This window comes from Aristolochia californica, unplaced genomic scaffold (genome assembly GCF_029961685.1).
Source record: "Aristolochia californica isolate CCGP_79_NKW_82.1479 unplaced genomic scaffold, dmAriCali1.0.hap1 SCAF_8, whole genome shotgun sequence".
Taxonomy (NCBI): domain Eukaryota; kingdom Viridiplantae; phylum Streptophyta; class Magnoliopsida; order Piperales; family Aristolochiaceae; genus Aristolochia; species Aristolochia californica.
Genome location: NW_027182279.1, coordinates 31,522,702 through 31,545,874, shown reverse-complemented (window position 1 = coordinate 31,545,874; position 23,173 = coordinate 31,522,702). Strand labels below are relative to the sequence as shown.

Here is a 23,173-nt window from a genome sequence, read left to right as displayed (position 1 = left end):
TCCCAAAAAAATTACTGGGAGACTCAAATGATCTGTCTGATGAAAAAAAAGGAGGATTTACAGTTCTTTCCATGAAGATCCAAGTCAAGGAGGACGACAAAGGACAGAGATGTTGTTTTCTAACGTGGGTTATTCACACTTTAGAGATTGGCATCTGTATCAAGTCGAGACAAAAAGCCAAAACAAGAATGGTCAAGGAAGACAGGATTTCTTGATATTTGAAACGCATGGAGCTCAAGGAGAGTGTAAGAAGAATCTCAAGCAAAGCATATAATGAGAACGAGGTAAGTTAAAGCTGGAGAGTTTTTTTACTCTCTGTGAGAATTTTGAGGGTTTCTAAGCTTTTAGAAACAAGAGCTATTCTGGAGTTTCTTCAATGGGATTCTCCTGAATTTTATTTTAAAAGCCCCTGATGGGAGTAAGGAATGTTAGCATGTGCTCTCAGGATGCCCTTACTCAATTTGAATTGTGAACAAACTCGGGGCCTTATTTAAATGTGTTTTTGGAGTTCAACCAGTAGATATGAAAGCCAAATAGTAGGACGTTTTTATCAAATTTTGAGTTTTTGGGGTTTGGAGAAGGAGACATTCTCTCTCTCTCTCTCTCTCTCTCTCTCTCTCTCTTTTTCCCGACTATATTTGTTTTAAATTCATGCAAGTTAAAATGTCAGTGAGGAGAACCCAATCATTGCAAGAGATTGGACTTTCTAATGTGGGTAGGAGGGGCTGTTCGAGGCACCTGAGGGTCCCAAGGAGGTGAATTCATTCCAAAGAATCTCATGTGGTACTAACTTAAAAGGCTCTATTCTTGGAAAGATATTTTTTAATTGGTTTTCTGCTGTTAATTTTGTAGGCACTGGGCTAATTGAGGCATGGCTTGTTAATGGACATTATATTTGGAAAAAATCAGATGAAAAAATAAAGTTATGATCTTTTGTTAATTAAGAACATAAAAAAAATGAAGTAAGAGAGATGAAGATAAGGAAAAGGAAAGAAGTAAAGTAGTAGAAGACAAAGGAAGAAGAAGAAAGAAAAGAGAAACATTTAAAGAGGGCAAACTTGAAAAATTCGACTACACCTCACTCATGCATTGCATTTACTTAAATATGAGAGTGATTACATGATTAAAAAATTACCCCCAAGGTTCTCAATAAACTACACTCATACATATTTTAATTAACTTTTAACACTCCTCCTCAAGCTAAGAAATATGCATCAAATAATACCAGTTTGGAGCACGAGGTATCACACTAAGCTCCATGCAATGCCTTAGTAAATATTTGTCAATTGATGTTCAATTCTCATATGAGGGGTTATGATTCTTCCACTTAGTACACTTAATCTTTGGTGAAATGACCATATAATTTGATGAACTTCGTTCGTTCATAAAAAACAAGATTATTGGCTATAAAGATAATGGTCTGATTATCGCTTGATAACTATCAATCAAATTTACCTCCACACCAAATTTTGACAAAAGAGATTGTATCTGGATCATTTCACAAGTGATAGGGGCCATAGATTTGCATTCAGCCTCTGTACTTGATCTTGCTATTACTTCTTGTTCATTTACTTTTCAATGCTCCAAATGTTCCCAACAAAGGTACAATAACCAGTGCTTGACTTCATGTCACCTTTTATCCAACATAGTCTCTAGCATAGTAGTCCATCACTTTTATGTGATGCTAATACTTACAAAATATTTTCTCCCTAGTCCTCCTTTTAGATGCTAAAGTATTCATTGAACAACCTTTGCATGAACTTTTCTATGTTTTCCCATAAACCTACTAACTAGTCCCACAACATACAATATATCGGCCTCATCACCACTAACATATATGAGCTTTCCAACTAAGCATATATAAGAAGTTAGATCTTTAAAGGAGGAGAACTAGCATAAAATAAATCAAGATTAGGTTTTAGTGGTGTATCAACTAGTTTAGCTCCCAATAATCCAATTTCACTTAGAAGATAAATTATAGATTTCCTTTGAGACAAAATAATACATGATTTGTTTCTTGCCACATCTATTTCCAAAAAAAGTATTTAAGGATCCCAAAGTCTTTAATTTGAAAATGCTTTTGAAGATAGGCATTAATCTTAACAAGTCCACCTTTGTCATCTCCAGACAAAATTTTATCATCTACATAAAGTACTATCAATATCACACAACTTGTTACTCTTTCCAAAATAAATATAGATTGATCATAGTTACTTCTATGAAATCCAAACCCTAGAACAATACGATTGAATTGCTCAAACTATGATCGAAGGGTTTGTTTCAACCCATAAATGGCTTTATGCAATTTGCATGCTTTACTTAACTCTCCCTAAGAAACAAAACTAGGTGGTTGTTCTATATAGACTTTTGCATTGAGATCACTGTATAAAAAATGTCATCCAATTGTTGAAGTGAGCATCCCTTTTTCACAACCATAGATATCAAATTGGTTTGAATTTAATTTAGCAACTAGGAAAAATCTCACACGACAGTCAATGCCGTAAGTTTGTATGTAATCTTTAGTTACCAATTGAGCTTTGACTTGAATGGTAAAGACCCATATGCAATCCACATTTTTGGCATTTAGGGGAGGAATATAAAGAGATACCAAGTACTATAAGACACAAGAGCAACACTTTCATCTTCAATTCTAGATTTTCAATGAGGACTCTAAAAAGCTTCAACACAACTAATGGGAACACATGAAACATCAAGAGTAGACAAAACAAACCTTATAGCAAGAAGAGAATCAATCAAATGATGACAAAAACTTTGAGATGGGAAATCAAGTACATTGTCTAACTCCCTTCCTAATAACAACAAGCAAATGCAAATTAGGAAATAAGGAAGAGGAGGACTCTCCTTCGGAAGAAATGACTACAGGGAGCCTTGAAGAGGAGCATCACAATTCTCAACTCTGCCATTATCTGTATCTTCCAATGCATTCATTGGTAGGACAATAAGTACTTCCCCATGAGAATGATATTTGAACATGTTGGGCCGGTAGTTAAGGATTATCTTAAAAGAAGGAAACATATGTCGAAACATACCAAGTTCTACTTTGAGGGTCATAACATCTATATACCCTTTCTCAAATCTAGGGTAACCCATGAAAAACACTGAATGGATCAATAATACATTTTTTTTCTTGGATGGACTTTAATTATTATTAAATTCCATGGTTTAATCCATATGAACTAGGTTTTATAACTTTATATAAAATTTTACTTTTATGATCTTTAAGGTCTTCCACTTTACTTGCCATCTTCATAATAGTTTTCTTTCAATTTTTCCTTTGGGGTATTGACTGAACAACTTAAATCTTCTATTTTCTCGCTCCAACTCATACCATAGACCACTAGAGTGTGTAATAAAGGGTATGTATCTAACAACATCAATACTTTTCTTCACTTCAATTTCCAATTTAATGCACAATTGATGGCAATTCAGCTGTTGTAAGAGATGATTTAGTTAATGTTGATAGTTGCATAAGACATTAACATCAACGCTTAACGATCATTTGTGTCGACTTAGGAAAATAAAACTGTGAGAAAATTATTTTTTCTTTTACTAATTTTCTCATTGGATGATGTTTTTTTTGACAAATTCTCTTAGAAAATTTTCTTGCATTTGTGATGCCATTGAAAATAAAATAAAATAATAATTATGTAGTTGTAGTGTTTACAATTGGAACAAAATAAGAAATTAAATATAGAAAATGAGCAATCAACATAAATCTTCTTGGCTTACTTTTCCCATGATATCAGATTAAACAATAAGAAACATAGTTATTTTTTTTAAAGACAAGAAGATCAAAAAGAAAACTTTTTCTATTCATTAAATAGTGCAAATATTAGAAAAAAATTCAAAAAAAAAATTTCCTCAATTTATTTTTCTTATAATGTTCTATCGGCATATACACACCCTTAAATTTTTTATGACTCGTTACATGTAATCTCCATAACATAAGTAAAATATGTGCTAGCTAGGGTATACCTTGTTATTTTTCAATCATGTTTCTCATGACCTCCACAAACCTGAGGTTACATTGTCCTCATCAAAGACTTAGGTCCAACACATAATCAAAACTAGGAGTGTGCGAAAAAAAAACTTAAATTCACTCCGTTGGGTGGAGAAGGGATAGAAGGAGAAAACCCTAAGTTCAGGTCAAGTTTGGGACTCAAGGTCCAACACATAATCAAAGTTAGGAGTGGGCAAAAAAAAAAAACTTAAATTCACTCCGTTGGGAGGAGAAGGGATGGAGGGAAAGAAACCGAAGTTGGAGGTAGGCTTGGGTTTTCCAAAATTTGACCTAAACTTGATGGAAATACCTTATTGATATTTTTTTTAAATTAAAATAACATATATATAAAACTTATCTATTTTTTTATTTTTTATTATTTATATTTTGACATTGTATAATAATTTTATGCATTGTATTCTTTAAATATTTTTATATTTAAAAAATATTTTAATTGGAGAATTACTAGGTTGATTTGGGAATGAGACAATGGATAATGTTTGATTTCTAAACCGTTCGGGTTTCCGAGTTGGGGTTCGGGTTCTCAAAACCCGACCCATGCTTTCCCCTCTGAATTAACCCGCTTTTTCTTTGGCCGGACTAGCTCAAAAGGCGTTTACTAGATCGCTGGTTTAGACGAATCGAGGCAAGTAGGGTAAGAAGTTTGTGTGTTTTTTTTCTCCCTCATTATTTGGGTTTTTATCGACCTCGCGACTCTGCAACTCTGCTGCTGTCTTCTCATCGATGGCGGTTAGGGCGACAGTATCTCGTTTCCCGACCGATCCCGATGCACAGGAAGCCTCCGGCCTTCCTTGGGGAGTCATCGTTTCCCCATTTTCTCCAGTTGACGAGCTTGGTAACCCCCCCTATTTCCGGGTCCAACGGTAACCTTGTTCCTCGCTGTGATTAGGGCGACAGTATCTCGTTTCCCGACCGATCCCGATGCACAGGAAGCCTCCAGCCTTCCTTGAGGTGTCACCATTTCCCCATTTTCTCCAGTTGACAAGCTTGGTAACCCCCCTATTTCCGGGTCCAACGGTAACCTTGTTCATCGCTGCGATAATTGCTAGGCTTATTTCAATTCCTACTGCGAACTTGAACAATGGGCTTGGACTTGTTCTCTCTGTGGCACTCTTAGTGGGTTAACGTCGGAAACAATCGCTCGTTACTCTCAACCGGAGTTATGTGCAGAGATGTGCTCTTCCTTCATAGATCTCGAGCTACCTGGTAGAGTTCCGTTTTATTATAATTGAACCCGAGTTTTACTAGATCATTTAGCTGTGAGAATTTAAGTCTAATAGCGTTTGATCTTACCAGATGACGGCGAGGAAGCTGTGAAGGCTCGGCCGGTTTATGTTGCAGCAGTGGATCTTGCATGTAAGATCCGATAGTCTTTGTGATCATACCTTTCATTTCATATGCGAACTTTGCTACATTTTATCTTTATCGATGTTACTACTACATTTTGCTTTTTTTCGTAAGTGTTTATTAGTACCTTATATAGAGTTTGTATTTCCTAGATCGAGGTGTAAGTGTTTTAGGGGTGTCTTCTTTTGTTATTGTTAAATGTTTAACCATGGTTTACTGATAAGATGGCTCATGTATTGAGGTGATTATGTTGCTATGTTTGTATGTGTTTTCCTTGTCGAATCTGTATTGACTTGTACAATGGTACTAGTTATGCACTCGATGTATCTGAGTATTCAAATATTTTAATTGTATCATGTAAAAATTTTTATGGTAAACAGCGTTGGTAGGATTACATATTTATCCAGCCAAGATAAATGATGAATTCTTGATTCCCACTTTGGAGTGTTGTGTCCAGATGGAGTAATGGTAACTTATGCAATTGATGAAACTAGTTCAGTCAAGCTGCATTATGTCCAATCATTTCCTGTATTACCTTACCTGTTAGGAGCCAAAGGTTGCCTGAAGATTTATTGGGAGAAAAGATTGGCATTCTTCTTTTTTATTTTTTGGTGTCATCAAGCATTAACAAATGGCTACTTCATTAAAGATACTGTTCATGTTTCAGGAACAATGTATAGTTCAATCACTTGAATGCTCATCCACTAAATATTTATGTCCCTACATCCATTATGGTATTGCATTACAGTTCTTCTAGCCTTTTTTATTTTTTCTAAATGGATCATAGTAAGCAAAACTTTCTCAAAGATGTCTCAAAAGCCCATCTAAAAGTTGTTTGCGGCTGTGATGCAAAAGCAAGATGATGAGGGTAATCTTGTGTTCATGGTTATCATTCATGGATATTACATGGAGGCGGAATTATAATCATAAATCATGTATTCTACAAGTTCAACATGATGAGTTGGCATGAGGCTCAAAACTGTATTAATTATTTTGCACATTTATTAGTGATATAAAAATTTTAAGTTCTCAACATGCTCTATCCCTTACATTGTGCTAGAATTCACTTACTAGTTTTTTGTTGTACTTCTGAACATAAATGCAGCATCTGAGGAGTTTTTGGAGTTGATCAAAAGTGCGCTACTGGCTGCTTTAGAAGGTGGGCAATTTTTTATCTCAGTATTGGCCTTCATAAGGTGATCAATATTTTAGAAGATCACTCTCAGCTTTTCACACATTTGTGGTTGCATTGGTAATTATTATTCTTGTTTATGATAATGTTTTAATACCAATTACCTTTTACATTTGCAGCACTTGGGCCGGGTTCTCTGCCTGGGCTTGTTACATTCAGTCATAAGATAGGCTTATACGATGTGCAAGGACCCATACCAGTTGTCAAAAATGTCTTTATTCCCCCCAGATACAGATGCTTCATTGCCCTTTGAGCTTGAAGATGCCATGCCATTGTTTTCTTTCTTGGCTCCTGTATGTTTATGATGGACACTGTCAACATACCCTTGACTTCAAATTGTTAACAAAAAAAGAATCTCTACCAACACTACAATCAATTCGAAAATGGATTTTAGCGAAGGTTTGGTTCATTCTCCAACAGGTAGATACTTGCAATGACCGAATAGCTACAGCCTTGGAAACACTGAAACCTACAACTTCATGGGAAAGAACTATAGCTGCTGGACAAGGACTTGATGGTATATTATTAGGTGGCAGAGGTTTTGGAGCTGCAATGGAGGCTCTAATTAACTACCTTGGATCAGAATACGGAAATACATTTGCACTGGGTATGGTAAAGTCCAATTCTTACTTCCCTGTGCTTCTTTTACATTATCATGGACCAAAATAAATTAACATATGTTTCTTTTATAGTCATCTTTGTTCTAACTATTTAGTGATGTTTGTTGTAAATCAAGTAAATGCATATTACCTGTAAATGGATTTACAGAATGACATTTTGTTTCTTAGGAAGTGGTCTTGAATTGCAAAGCCTCCATCCTTGGATGAGAAAAGGCTTCTGATTCCCATTGAGGATGGAGCAGTGCTATGAGGAAATTTCGGTTAATCTTTCAACTTATTGACATCTGGTGGCACTAGATTTAGATCATCAAACATTCTTGCAGTTACTGCCACCAAAGTGTGTCATCCATGTTTGATGTCTTCCTCTTTTCCATGCACAAGATATATCTGGTTCTGTTTTCCTTATGGGTAGACTTATTCTTTCAACTAAAATCTATCATTAATTTTTTTCTAATAAAATCTTTTTCATTATTGAAAAAATGGCCTGTACCCCTTATTGCTGGATGTTCTCTCTTTAAAAAAGTTGAGTGTTTTCATTGTTCTTTTCCCATTGATGTTCATTAGTCATATGCATGCAACTTATTGTGAGGGATAAATCTGGAGAGTCATTCCTTGTTTTTCTATTCGTATTTTTGAAGATTTCTGCTTTGAATCTAGGATTGTCTTTATCCCTCACTATGAAAAGTATATGTTAATTCTATTAATTATGCTTTGTGAAACCATAATGGCTGGAAATGAGCTAAATATTGCCAATTGAAAGAATTGGTTTTTCAATGGTTGATTATCGGTTTCCTGGAAAAGCACTGGTCACAATTTTTTTGGATACTTCCTCTTACCAGGTAATAACATGTTCTTTTCCTTGGGTGAAGTGTTTCCTCTCAAGGGCGACAATAGGGGCCTGGAAGAATATCTTGTCTCAATTTACCTTTCTGAATTTTGTTTTCTTAAAATTGACTGTACTAATTGTATTAGTATTTATAAACATTCGTTTATTGGTTATGTGGCTCCAAAATTGACTGCATTAGTGACTATCAGCATTTGTTTATTAGATATTTATGTGGGTCAAAAATTGATTGCAGCTAGGGTTTTTACATTTTTTTCTGGTCCTCCTGATTATGGAGCCAGTCAATTAGATAGAAGGCGTTATGGTGAGCAATATGCCAGTAAAGGAGAGGATGCAGACTGTGCACTGCTTCCTGAGCAGACACCCTTCTACAAAGAACTGGTAAATTGCCTTATGCCTCTATATACAACCAAGTGCTGAAATGGTTGAGTTTTGTAGAATCTACAGATCTTTGGAAAAATAACCCATGATGACTTTGCACAGGCAGCTATTGTTGTTCAATCGCGGGTTTGTGTGGACATATTTGTTGTTACCAATGAATATACAGACTTAGCTTCATTAAAATTCCTTAGCATCGAGAGTGGCGGCTCACTGTTTCTGTACTCTAATACTGATGACTCTACACTTCCTCAGGACATGTAAGTTGATTTGCTTATATCCATCATTTTGAGAAATCATACTTTTTTTTTTGTTGTGAATGAACGTGGAATCACTTTTTTTGAATGATTGAAGAATTTTTTTTTGCAATGATGTAGAATGACATTAACTGTTCATCTGCATTGAAGAGTAAAATTCACTCATAATTACTCAGAAAATATTTTTTTAAGAGGGATCATTTTTTTTTAAATCGATTTTGGTGAGACGATTTGGCCTGCTCATTCATTCATGGGGTGCCATACTGTGAAAAGATCATGCTTGTAATGTTTGAGCTTAGGTGTTGCATGGGTTCAGTTATGCAGTGGAAAGTTGAATTTACTTTTACCTGTGTCGGCCTAGTTGCGTCCTTGGGATAACCGACACTAGTCAGCCTCCCTTGCATACAAATAGTTGGCAATCAATAAACCTTTTCTCATATACACAAATCTGTCTCCATACAAGATATTCGAGCGCTCCTTTGAGTCTCTATGTCAATGTCTGATTGATTGGCACTCATCCAGCCCCCCTATATATAGTTGGGGAAATTGCTGGCCACATGACCCATCGAATGGTCATGTGCTTCTTGGCGCATGCCTCCTCATGTACAACCGCCCCAGCTAACACCCCATGGCCCACGTGACTAGAAACTGTTTAGGAACCATTATAAGCTGAATTTTGATGGTAGCGCCTTTGGGAACCTGGGTTTGGATGATTTTGGCGGGCTGATTTTTTATCCGGGCGGCACTGCCATACTCTCTTACTGTGGCCCTCTCGGAATTGCTGACTTGACCATTGCTGAGCTCTCTGGTCTCCTTCACGGCTTGTGTATTTTTAAGGATCGCTTTAGTGGTCTCCTTATCATGGAGGGAGACTCCAAGGTCATCATCGGATGGTGCTCCACCTCATCCTTCCCCCCGTGGCGTCACTGGCAGATTTTTCTTGATATTTTGGATATTGTATCCACCATTTCTTGTACTTCGTCTCATATACTTAGATCAGCCATTTCGATTGCTGATTTGTGTGCCTAGGTCCCCCCTTCAATCTCTTATTGTTAGGGGAGGTCTCCCTTGATGTATCTTCCCTTTCTTTGAAATAAGTTTATCATCATTAAAAAAAAAGGTTGGCTGCCACTAATCTGACTTGCCTCCATGCCTTGGTGTTCAGGCACTAGTCCATATGTGCCCAGCCTATACGTGCAGTGCCTAGGGGTGACATCGAGTCGCGTCGAGCCGAGTTTGAATCTGCATATGTTCAAGTTGGGCTTGATTTAAATACTTCGAACTCAAGCTAGAGCCGAGCCCAACCATATGCTTAAAATTGGAATTGAGCTTGAGCAGGGTTCAAGCTCCAACCTACATTTAAAACTTTGCATAAAATACAAGTAAAATAAACTGTGCATAAAATTATGCATAAATTTTACTTAAAATTGGGCGTGACCTTTGTACATAAACTCTGCATAAAATTGTCTATAAACTCTGCATAAAATTGTTTATAAACACTGCATAATATTATTCCAATGTGACTTATATAAAAACATGACCTATATACAAAATGTGACTTTTATATAGATTTCCCACTCTCTTGAGCCTAGCCAAACTCTAACCTGTATATGTTCGAGCTTTGCTTGATTTGAATACTTTGAACTTGAGTTCGAGCTCAAGCTTAGCTTTGAGACTAAAATTGGAATCGAGCTCAAGCCCAAGAATTTTAACCAAATTTGAGCTCAAGCTCGAGTCGGGTTTGAACGTTAACCTACATTTAAAAGTTTCCACAAAATACATATTTAATATTAAGTTCAAAGAATCCTAAAAGTATGGAAAACAAATAGAGATAATCTTGCATATTTGAGTTATTAAGAAACGAAATATGACTAGATCTATAACTCATAAAGGATCTCAAAATAATTTGTATTGCATAAATTCTGTACTACATTGCATGGAGAGAATAAGGATGAAGGAGATCAAATGGGAGAAATGAGCTTACCTGTGGCTGACATATATTCCGTGACTTTCGTCTGCAACGCCCAGGTCAGCAATGTCTAAATGCGGTTGTGCGATGAAGAGATTGAAAGCGCTGAAGATGGAACATGGCGGAAATAGGTTGAGGAAGGATTGAAATATGAAACTTCCGTAAAAATCTGAGCATGCATATTACTAGTGGTTGGTAATATGCATGCTCTCTTTTCTTTTCTTTTTGATTTTCCTTGTGCATCCAAACAAGAGAAACCATATTTCTCTTTTTTTTCTCTCTTATTTTTCATGGGCATCCAAACAAGAGAATCGATCTTTTAGTCCCATTCCTCTTCTTGGGTAAATCTTCCTCAACGTCCGTCATTTTTGAATAACTGGTGCACCCAACACTGTTAATAATACCATACGGTTTGACATTGTGAACAGCCCCTTTAGGGAAAAACCTCGCGGAAGGGAGCCAGTCCTGGTTATGGAAAAGCTGAGTCTCATCCCGCTCCGACCACAAATTGTAGCCTCCAGAAAACTGAGACCTGTTAGCCAAAGCCTTCAACTGCTCATCGGCTTTGATGGAAAAGAGAGTTGGGGGCTCGCTCAAGCTCAGAAACTGCGGCTCTAAGTTCCGCCCTCTACCTCATTTCGTAAATCTGGCACTCACGGTAAAGATGGGCCTTTAGGAGTTGTTTGGCTTTTGTGGCCTGCATTCGCTTCCACTGTCATTTCGAGACTCCACCGAGGTAGGTACAAGGCCCCCCACCCAGTTTGTCACGAGGTCAGATGAGCCTAAACTCACTTAGGCTAGCGGAACTCCAACTCCCGTGATGGCCTACCTTCAATTCGTCAAAGGTAGTACAACCTCTCACCTCTTAGATCAACGTTGCAAACTCCTTCCTCTCAAATGAAGCACGAGCAATGAAAAGATAGAAAGACAATGGAATAGGAAGTGAAAGTAACCTTGTATTAATACTAGAGAAGATTAAAAGGAGTGGCCGTCCAAGGTGGAAGGCCAGCACTCTACAAAAACTCTCCCTCTCGTCTATGTTGAATGAATCTACAAGGGTTGAATGCCTTGGTATTTATAGGCTTCAACCCCTCCCTTCTCTCATGCTTCCGTCCAATGAGAGCAGACATCCTCCCTTATCAAATCTCCTTGATTTGATCCTCCATTCAAATCCCTTGATTTGCTCCTTTTTCTTAAAATTCGTTTTACCATTGTTATTTTCCTTAGACACTTTGTTAGCCGAATCATTCTTTCTCTCATATTCGGTTAACTTTTCAGCAGTAGATAAAGCTGAAGCTAATGTCTTTACTTCCTGTCTTCTCAATTCTTGCTCAGCCCACGGGAAGTAAAGACATTATCTTCAGCTTTATCTACTGCTGAAAAGTTAACCGAATATGAGAGAAAGAATTATTCGGCTAACAAAGTGCCTAAGAAAAATAACAATGGTATAACGAATTTTAAGAAGAAGGAGAAAGGGGAGAAGAAGTCATTGGCAAAGGACGCCAAGGCTAGGCCGGAAGAGAAGAAACGAGGGGACAAACAGAAAAAGAAGGTCAATTGTTTCATATGCGAGGGATTGTCTTAGAAAGAGGTATACAATACTAAATTGGAAATTATGGCCAAAAAAATAGAAAACTGTGAGGCAGAAATAACTCTTCTCAAACATAGATTAGATACAATAGAAAAAGATTCTTATGATGGTATCACTGTAGGATTAGAAGAACTAGAAACTTCCTACGTACGTAACCAAGATAAATCTTTTTCTAGTATCCTTGTTAGAGCAAAGATTATTTTCCCTAACAAAGAATCCCTCGTGTTAGATGCTTTAGTAGATTCCGGCTGTACCAAATGTATTATCCATAGAAGATTATTTTCTCCTCACTTCCTTAAGAAAACCAATAAATAAGTGTTTAACCAACAGGTAGAAGGTACCTATAACCCATATACAACCTATTTTGATGAAGGCAAAATCCAGTTCTTTACCAACTAACTTTTTCTGGATCTTATCCTTTACCTTTAACATGCGTTAGAGATCTCAAACTCAAAGTAGACTTTATTTTAGGTCTTAATTTTATTTTTCATAACAATGGTTCTCTTTACTCCTTGTTTGCAATGTCCTTTTTACAACTATCTTCAGAATTAATGTTCTGTCTGACAGAACATTAAAAGACAGAAGCGTTTTAGGAACTACCTTCTAGAAGTTTTTACAACTATCTTTTCCTTCTCTTACGATTGCTTTCATGCTTATACTTTTCATAATATTAGGCATCGTTCTTGTTACCTTAATACTTACTGCTTTTATTGTGTGTTGAGTATTTTCGTTTTTCTTCATATTTACTACTTTATTTTAAGACGTTATTACAGAAAGGTATATAAGGCTGGAAACTACTGGGTGAGGGCTAAACCCTAACAAACGCCTTTGCCTCAGTTGAGCCAAGCGTTGATCTCGGTTGTCACAACACCGCTGTTCCTTTTTTTGTATATTTGGTTAATTAATAAGATAATAAAACAGTTTTTGATATTTGTTTTGCGAATATTACCTATATATTACTTATACTTAGGATTATTATATAATACCTTAAGAGATTATTATGCAATATCATAGGAACTTATAGCTACATATTGTTCTTAGTAATAATGGCATTAGAATTATTTGGATATTTTATATTTTTCCCATAACAAGTAGATAATCTTTTAGATCATCTTTTAGCCTCTGATATAATCTTATTCCTTAATATTTTAGCCAGAATCATAGATAGTACCTTAGATACATGATTTTTATCTTTATAGCTTTAACAATAGTCTTTTGTAATTTAGTTATCTTTAGTTTTGTCTGTTTTACCTTATCTTTATATTCATACAGAAGATTTGTAGAGACTCCTAGGCAAATATTTATACCTAGAAGACAAGTAATTAGAAGAACCCCAAATAATTCACCTCTAAATACTCCAGATTAAAGCAGATTATAGTAGTACCCCTCCGAATTGGTATCTACAGGGAGGGAGAGAGGGAGGCTAAGTGTTCTGACAGAACATTAAAGACAAAAGCGTTTTAGGAACTACCTTCTGGCTAAGTGTTCTGACAGAACATTAAAAGACAGATGCGTTTTAGGAACTACCTTCTGGAAGTTTTTACAACTATCTTTTGTTTCTCTTACGATTGCTTTCATGCTTATACTTTTCATAATATTAGACATCGTTCTTGTTACCTTAATACTTACTGCTTTTATTGTGTGTTGAGTATTTTCGTTTTTGTTCATATTTAATACTTTATTTTTAGACTTTATTACAGAAAGGTATATGAGGCTGGAAACTACTGGGTGAGGGCTAAACCCTGACAAATGCCTCTGCCTCAGTTGAGCCAAGCGTTGCTCTCGGTTGTCACAACGCCGCTGTACCTTTTTATGTATATTTTGTTAATTAATAAGATAAAAAAACTGTTTTTGAGATTTGTTTTGCAAATATTACCTATATATTACTTATACTTAGGATTATTATATAATACCTCAAGAGATTATTGTGCAATTTCATAGGAACTTATAGCTACATATTGTTCTTGGTAATAATAGCATTAGAATTATTTGGATATTTTATATTTCTCCCAGAACAAGTAGATAATCTTTTAGCCTCTGATATATTTTTGTTCCTTAATCTTTTGGCCTGAATCATAGATAGAACCTTAGATACATGATTTTTATCTTTATAGCTTTAAAAATAGTCTTCAGTAATTTAGTTATCTTTAGTTTTATCTGTTTTACCTTTATCTTTATATTCATACAGAAGATTTGTAAAGACTCCTAGGCAAATATTTATACCTAGAAGACATGTAATTAGAAGAATCCAAAATAAATCATCTCTAAATACTCCAGATTAAAGCCGATTAAAGTAGTACCCCTCGGGAGGGAGGGAGGAAGGGAGGCTAAGTGTTCTATCGGACAGAACATTAAAAAAGACAAAAGCGTATTAGGAATTACCTTCTGGAAGTTTTTACAACTATCTTTTCTTTCTCTAAGGATTGCTTTCATGCTTATACTTTTCATAATATTAGGCATCGTTCTTGTTACCTTAATACTTACTGCTTTTATTGTGTGTTGAGTATTTTTCGTTTTTGTTCATATTTACTACTTTATTTTAAGACATTATTACAGAAAGGTATATAAGGCTGGAAACTACTGGGTGAGGGCTAAGCCCTGACAAACGCCTCTGCCTCAGTTGAGCCAAGCGTTGCTCTCGGTTGTCACAATGCCGCTGTACCTTTTTATGTATATTTGGTTAATTAATAAGATAATAAAACAGTTTTTGAGATTTGTTTTGCGAATATTACCTATATATTACTTATAGTTAGGATTATTATATAATACCTTAAGAGATTATTGTGCAATATCATAGGAACTTATAGCTACATATTATTCTTGGTAATAATAGCAATAGAATTATTTGGATATTTTATATTTCTCCCAGAACAATTAGATAATCTTTTAGCCTCTGATATATTCTTATATTTTTATCTTTATAGCTTTAACAATAGTCTTCTGTAATTTAGTTATCTTTAGTTTTGTCTGTTTTACCTTATCTTTATATTCATACAGAAGGTTTGTAGAAACTCCAAGGCATTTATACCTAGAGGACAAGTAATTAGAAGAACCCCAAATAATTCACCTCTAAATACTCCAGATTAAATTTCTCCCAGAACAATTAGATAATCTTTTAGCCTCTGATATATTCTTATATTTTTATCTTTATAGCTTTAACAATAGTCTTCTGTAATTTAGTTATCTTTAGTTTTGTCTGTTTTACCTTATCTTTATATTCATACAGAAGATTTGTAGAAACTCCAAGGCAAATATTTATACCTAGAGGACAAGTAATTAGAAGAGCCCCAAATAATTCACCTCTAAATACTCCAGATTAAAGTAGATTATAGTAGTATCCCTCTGAATTGGTATCTACAGGGAGGGAGGGAGGGAGGCTAAGTGTTCTGACAGAAAACTAAAGACAAAAACGTTTTAGGAACTACCTTCTGGCTAAGTGTCCTGACAGAACATTAAAAGACAGAAGCGTTTTAGGAACTACCTTCTGGAAGTTTTTACAACTATCTTTTCCTTCTCTTCCGATTCCTTTCATGCTTATACTTTTTATAATATTAGACATCGTTCTTGTTACCTTAATACTTACTGCTTTTATTGTGTGTTGAGTATTTTCGTTTTTGTTCTTATTTACTACTTTATTTTAAGACTTTATTACAGAAGGTATATAAGGCTGAAAACTACTGGGTGAGGGCTAAGCCTTGACAAACGCCTCTGCCTCAGTTGAGCCAAGCGTTGCTCTCGGTTGTCACAATGTCGTTGTACCTTTTTATGTATATTTGGTTAATTAATAAGATAATAAAACAATTTTTGATATTTGTTTTGCGAATATTACCTATATATTACTTATACGTAGGATTATTATATAATAACTTAAGAGATTATTGTGCAATATCATAGGAACTTATAGCTACATATTGTTCTTGGTAATAATAGCATTAGAATTATTTGGATATTTTATATTTCTCCCAGAACAATTAGATAATCTTTTAGCCTCTGATATATTCTTATTCCTTAATATTTTAGCCTGAATCATAGATAGAACCTTAGATACATGATTTTTATCTTTATAGCTTTAACAATTGTCTTCTGTAGTTTAGTTATCTTTAGTTTTGTCTATTTTACCTTATCTTTATATTCATACAGAAGATTTGTAGAGACTCCAAGGCAAATATTTATACCTAGAACACAAGTAATTAGAAGAACCGCAAATAATTCACCTCTAAATACTTTAGATTAAAGCAGATTAAAGTAGTACCCCTCGGGAGGGAGGGAGGGAGGGAGGCTAAGTGTTCTGTCTGACAAAACATTAAAAGGCAGAAGCGTTTTAGGAACTACCTTTTGGAAGGTTTTACAACTATCTTTTCCTTCTCTTACGATTGCTTTCATGCTTATACTTTTCATAATATTAGGGACAGAACATTAAAAGACAGAAGTGTTTTATGAACTACCTTATGGAATTTTTACAACTATCTTTTCCTTCTCTTACGATTGCTTTCATGCTTATAATTTTCATAATATTAGGCATCGTTCTTGTTACCTTAATACTTACTGCTTTTATTTTGTGTTGAGTATTTTCGTTTTTGTTCATATTTACTACTTTATTTTAAAACGTTATTACAGAAAGGTATATAAGGCTGGAAACTTTCAGGTGAGGGCTAAGCTCTGACAATCCCTCTGCCTCAGTTGAGCCAAGCGTTGCTCTCGGTTGTCACAACGCCGCTGTACCTTTTTATGTATATTTGGTTAATTAATAAGATAATAAAACAGTTTTTGAGATTTGATTTGCGAATATTACCTATATATTACTTATACATAGGATTATTATATAATACCTTAAGAGATTATTGTGCAATATCATAGGAACTTATAGCTACATATTGTTCTTGGTAATAATAGCATTAGAATTATTTGGATATTTTATATTTCTCCCAGAACAAGTAGATAATCTTTTAGCATCTGATATATTCTTCTTCCTTAATATTTTCGCCAGAATCGTAGATAGATCCTTAGATACATGATTTTTATCTTTATAGCTTTAACAATAGTCTTCTGTAATTTAGTTATCTTTAGTTTTGTCTGTTTTACCTTATCTTTATATTCATACAGAAGATTTGTAGAGACTCCTAGGCAAATAGTTATACCTAGAAGACAAGTAATCAGAAGAACCCCAAATAATTCACCTCTAAATACTCCATATTAAAGCAGAATAAAGTAGTACTCCTCCGAATTGGTATCTAGAGGGAGGGAGGGAGGGAGGGAGGCTAAGTGTTCTGACAGAACATTAAAAGACAGTAGCGTTTTAGGAACTACCTTCTGGCTAAGTGTTCTGACAGAACATTAAAAGACAGAAGCGTTTTAGGAACTACCTTCTGGAAGTTTTTACAACTATCTTTTCCTTCTATTACGATTGCTTTCATGCTTATAGTTTTCATAATACTAGGCATCGTTTTTGTTACCTTAATACTTATTGCTTTTATTGTGTGTTGAGAATTTTTCGTTTTTGTTCATATTTACTACTTTATTTTAAGTCGTTATTACAGAAATAGGATTAGATACAAGGTGAAGGATTTACCTCAGAAATAGGAAGCTCTTCGAGAAAGCTTAATATAGTAGACAAAATAACAGGAAGGAGAAGTGTAGACCAAAGAGATATACAATTAGACGAAATAATAGATATAGATCAAGACATTACTATATTTAGCAAGAATCAATTAAATCTTCTTAACCTCAGACAATTATATAGAACAGGACCATTAAACTTTAATACTGGATTATTTAGACATTACCGAGAAATCCAGATTAGTTGTGTAGGGCAAGATTCTGTTAACATTAACTTAATAGCAGAACAAGCCTTTAAAGAAATAGGGGTAAAAGGATTCATTTAGGTTTGATTGTAATAGGGGTAAAAGGATTAGGACGAAAACATCTAGGAACAAAAACCTTACCTAGTAGCTACGATGATAGATGGGCAAACCCTAAAAAGGCAATGTTAGGAATCACAGAGGTAGATTTGAATCAAAATGGAGGAATATTTTATTGCTCCCTAGACTTCCTTATTGGACTACAAGATTTTAGAAAATAAATCAAAATATGTATTCAGACAAAAGGATATGAATCCTTTGTAGGAAACAATCTTTTATTGTGTATTGAATTCTTAGGAAGGTGTACTTGTTCAAGCACTACTAGGTTCAAGGTTAAAATAGATGATGTAGTTAATTTAATAGGAAACAATGGAATAAAATTAATTAATCCTATTAAATATTCTCCAGACATTTTAGCAGGATTAGAATGGAACCTTAAATTTAGAGAAGAAAAAATAATCAGTCCTGAAGAAAGTATCATGTACACAGATACTAAAGGTAACATAAATATTAGATTTAATAGCTATGAAAAAAAGAATATAGAAGATACAGAATCAATCTCTAGTGAAAATTATGACCTAGTCAATATAGAATTTGAAACAGATGAGATAATATACCCTAGAGAGAGAGAGAGAGAGAGAGAGTCTGGTCTGCAGCTTCTATACCTAGGGCTTTTAGACAAGGGATGCAAGCTTCTAGGGAACACTGATTGCATTTTAGCTCTTTGTTTTTTACTAGGATACCAAGCACATTAAAAAGAGGATTACTATCTAACCCTGTATTCCATGACCACGCATGTACACATTCTGAAGTAGTGTCCACTCTTAAGGTTCTTAATTACTCAGAAAATATTTTTTTAATTGGGATCATTTTTTTTAAATCGATTTTGGTGAGACGATTTGGCCTGCTCATTCATTCATGGGGTGCCATAATGTGAAAAGATCATGCTTGTCCAGCCCCCCTATATGTAGTTGGGGAAATTGTTGGCCACATGCCCCTTCGAATGGGCATGTGTTTCTTGGCGCATGCCTCCTCATGTACAACCGCCCCAGCTAACACCGCATGGCCCACGTGACTAGAAACCATTTAGGAACCATTATAAACTGAATTTTGATGGTAGCGCCTTTGGGAACCTGGGTTTGGATGATTTTGGCGGGGTGATTTTTTATCCGGGCGGCACTACCATACTCTCTTACTGTGGCCTCCTCGGAATTGCTGACTCGACCATTGCTGAGCTCTCTGGTCTCCTTCACGGCTTGTGTATTTTTAAGGATCGCATTAGTGGTCTCCTTATCATGGAGGGAGCTTCAAGGTCGTCATCGGATGGTGCTCCACCTCATCCTTCCCCCCGTGGCATCACTAGCAGATTTTTCTTGATATTTTGGATATTGTATCCACCATTTCTTGTACTTCGTCTCATATACTTAGATCAGCCATTTCGGTTGCTGATTTGTGTGCCTAGGTCCCCCCTTCAATTTCTTATTGTTAGGGGAGGTCTCCCTTGATGTATCTTCCCTTTCTTTGACATAAGTTTATCATCATTAAAAAAAAAGTTGGTTGCCACTAATCTGACCTGCCTCCATGCCTTGGTGTTCAGACACTAGTCCGTATGTTCCCAGCCTATACGTGCAGTGCCTAGGGGTGGCGTCGAGTCGAGTCGAGCCGAGTTTGAATCTGCATATGTTCAAGCTGGGCTTGATTTAAATACTTCGAACTCAAGCTAGAGCCGAGCCCAGCCTTAAGCTCAAAATTGGAATTGAGCTTGAGTAGGGTTCAAGCTCCAACCTACATTTAAAACTTTGCATAAAATACAAGTCAAATAAACTGTGCATAAATTTTACTTGAAATTGGGCATGACCTTTGTACATAAACTCTGCATAAAATTGTCTATAAACTCTACATAAAATTGTTTATAAACACTGCATAATATTATGCTAATGTGACTTATATAAAAACATGACCTATATACAAAATGTGACTTTTATATACATTTCCCACTCTCTTGAGCCTAGCCAAACTCGAACCTGTATATGTTCGAGCTTTGCTTGATTTGAATACTTTGAACTTGAGTTCGAGCTCAAGCTTAGCTTTGAGACTAAAATTGGAATCGAGCTCAAGCCCAAGAATTTTAACCAAATTTGAGCTCAAGCTCGAGTCAGGTTTGAACTTTAACCTACATTTAAAACTTTCCATAAAATACATGTTTAATATTAAGTTCAAAGAATCCTAAAAGTATGGAAAACAAATAGAGATAATCTTGCATATCAGAGTTATTAAGAAACGAAATATGACTAGATCTATAACTCATAAAGGATCTCAAAATAATTTGTATTGCATAAATTCTGTACTACATTGCATGGAGAGAATAAGGATGAAGGAGATCAAATGGGAGAAATGAGCTTACCTGTGGCTGACATATATTCCGTGACTTTCGTCTGCAATGCCCAGGTCAGCAATGTCTAAATGCGGTTGTGCGATGAAGAGATTGAAAGCGCTGAAGATGGAACATGGCGGAAATAGGTTGAGGAAGGACTGAAATACGAAACTTCCATAAAAATCTGAGCATGCATATTACTAGTGGTTGGTAATATGCATGCTCTCTTTTCTTTTCTTTTCCATTTTCCTTGTGCATCCAAACAAGAGAAACCACATTTCTCTTTTTTTTCTCTCTTATTTTTCATGGGCATCCAAACAAGAGAATCGATCTTTTAGTCCCATTCCTCTTCTTGGGTAAATCTTCCTCAACGTCCGTCATTTCTGAATAACTGGTGCGCCCAACACTGTCAATAATACCATACGGTTTGAGATTGTGCACAGCCCCTTTAGGGAAAAACCTCGAGGAAGGGAGCCAATCCTGGTTATGAAAAAGCTGAGTCTCATCCCGCTCTGACCACAGATCGTAGCCTCCAGAAAATCGAGACCTGTTAGCCAAAGCCTTAAACTGCTCGTCGGCTTTGATGGAAAAGAGAGTTGGGGCTCGCTCAACAACCTCCCACGGTCGCTCAAGCTCAGAAACTGCGGCTCTAAGTTCCGCCCTCTGCCTCATTTCGTAAATCTGGCACTCACGGCAAAGACGAGCCTTTAGGAGCTGTTTGGCTTTTTTTGCTTGCATCCGTTTCCACTGCCATTTCGAGACTCCGCCGAGGTAGGTACAAGGCCCCCCACCCAGTTTGTCACGAGGTCAGATGAGCCTAAACTCACTTGGGCTAGCGGAACTCCAACTCCCGTGATGGCCTACCTTCAATTCGTCAAAGGTAGTGCAACCTCTCACCCCTTAGATCAACGTTGCAAACTCCTTCCTCTCAAATAATGCACGAGCAATGAAATGATAGAAAGGCAATGGAATAGGAAGAGAAAGTAACCTTGTATTAATACTAGAGAAGATTACAAGGAGTGACCGTCCAAGGTGGAAGGCCAGCACTCTACAAAAACTCTCCCTCTCGTCTATGCTGAATGAATCTACAAGGGTTGAATGCCTTGGTATTTATAGGCTTCAACCCCTCCCTTCTTTCATGCTTCCGTCCAATGAGAGCAGAGATCCTCCCTTATCAAATCTCCTTGATTTGATCCTCCATTCAAATCCCTTGATTTGCTCCTTTTTCTTAAAATTCGTTTTATCATTGTTATTTTACTTAGACACTTTGTTAGCCGAATCATTCTTTCTCTCATATTCGGTTAACTTTTCAGCAGTAGATAAAGCTGAAGCTAATGTTTTTACTTCCCATGGGCTTAGCAAGAATTGAGAAGACATGAAGTAAAGACATTAGCTTCAGCTTTATCTACTGCTGAAAAGTTAACCGAATATGAGAGAAAGAATTATTCGGCTAACAAAGTGCCTAAGGAAAATAACAATGGTAGAACGAATTTTAAGAAGAAGGAGAAAGGCGAGAAGAAGTCATGGGCAAAGGATGCCATGGCTCGGCCGGAAGAGAAGAAACGAGGGGACAAACAGAAAAAGAAGGTCCGTTGTTTCATATGCGAGGGATTTTCTTAGAAAGAGGTCCTCAATGCTGCTCAAACTGAGGTGAACAATGGAGGGATTGAGCCTAGGTTGGGCTCCTTAACACTTCACCATGCTGTTGTCCGTTCAAAGGAAGAAGGCTGCTTCACTTCCGTTAAGACCCTTAAGAGGACTTTTTATCTCTCTAACACTTGTTGGATGTACTGTTAGAGTAGTGGTGGACACTGGCGCCACCCACAACTTCCTTTCGTCAGTGGAGGCTAGGCACCTAAATATATGAGGAGAGAAAGATGGGAGCAAAATGAAAGCTGTAAATTCTGCTGCTCGTGAAATCCAAGGCATTCCCAAGAACGTCCCGGTGGAGAAAGGCAAGTGGGTTGGATTTTTGAATTTTACTATTGTTGTCATGGATGATTTCAATGTGATTTTGGGAATGGAGTTTTTCACGGTTTGTAAGGCATTTGTAATGCCGCATGTTGGGGTAGTGGGGATTATGGACGAGCAAAGTCCTTGTGAACTTGACAACAATGATGTAACAAAAAAGGACTTAATGCTGTCAGCCCTCTTGCTTAAGAAAGGTCTTAAGCAGGACCGCTCTACTTACATTGCTTTTATTTGTGCTGGTAGAGGTCATGCCTACACCTAAAGCGATACAAGCCGTACTGCATGAATATAGAGAAGTCATGCCTGAACAACTTCAAGCGAGGTTATGTTAGGTTCTTCCCTTGCCATGGATCGAGTCACCCTTCTTTCCTCTCTTCCCTCCATGGATGATCTTGACGTTGGAAGAGAAACCTTGTTTCTTGAACGAGTAATGGTGGAACTCAATTTAGAATCAAGGAGCTTTGGAGGAAGCTCAACCTTGGACCTCAAAGGGAGAATCCGACCTTGACCTCTGAGGGAGAATCAGACCTGTAAAATATAATTTTCTCAATACTTGCCTCTCTTTTCCTTCACGTCCCCCTAAATAGGGTTGAGGACGAAAATACAAAGATGACCCATTAGGTCAAGTGCCACATTACACTGAACCAACCCAGAATAAACCAAACCAAATAAAGTAAACCAAACCGAATTGAAATTACATGAAAAGTAAATTGACATAATTTAATTCCTA

At 36.2% G+C, this 23,173-nt stretch overlaps 1 pseudogene; it reads left to right on the top strand.

Annotated features, from left to right (window-relative positions):
- Window positions 1-4,765: 4,765 nt before the first annotated feature.
- Window positions 4,766-23,173, top strand: part of LOC137939515 (protein transport protein SEC23 D-like) — a 56,636-nt pseudogene continuing 38,228 nt past the window's right edge.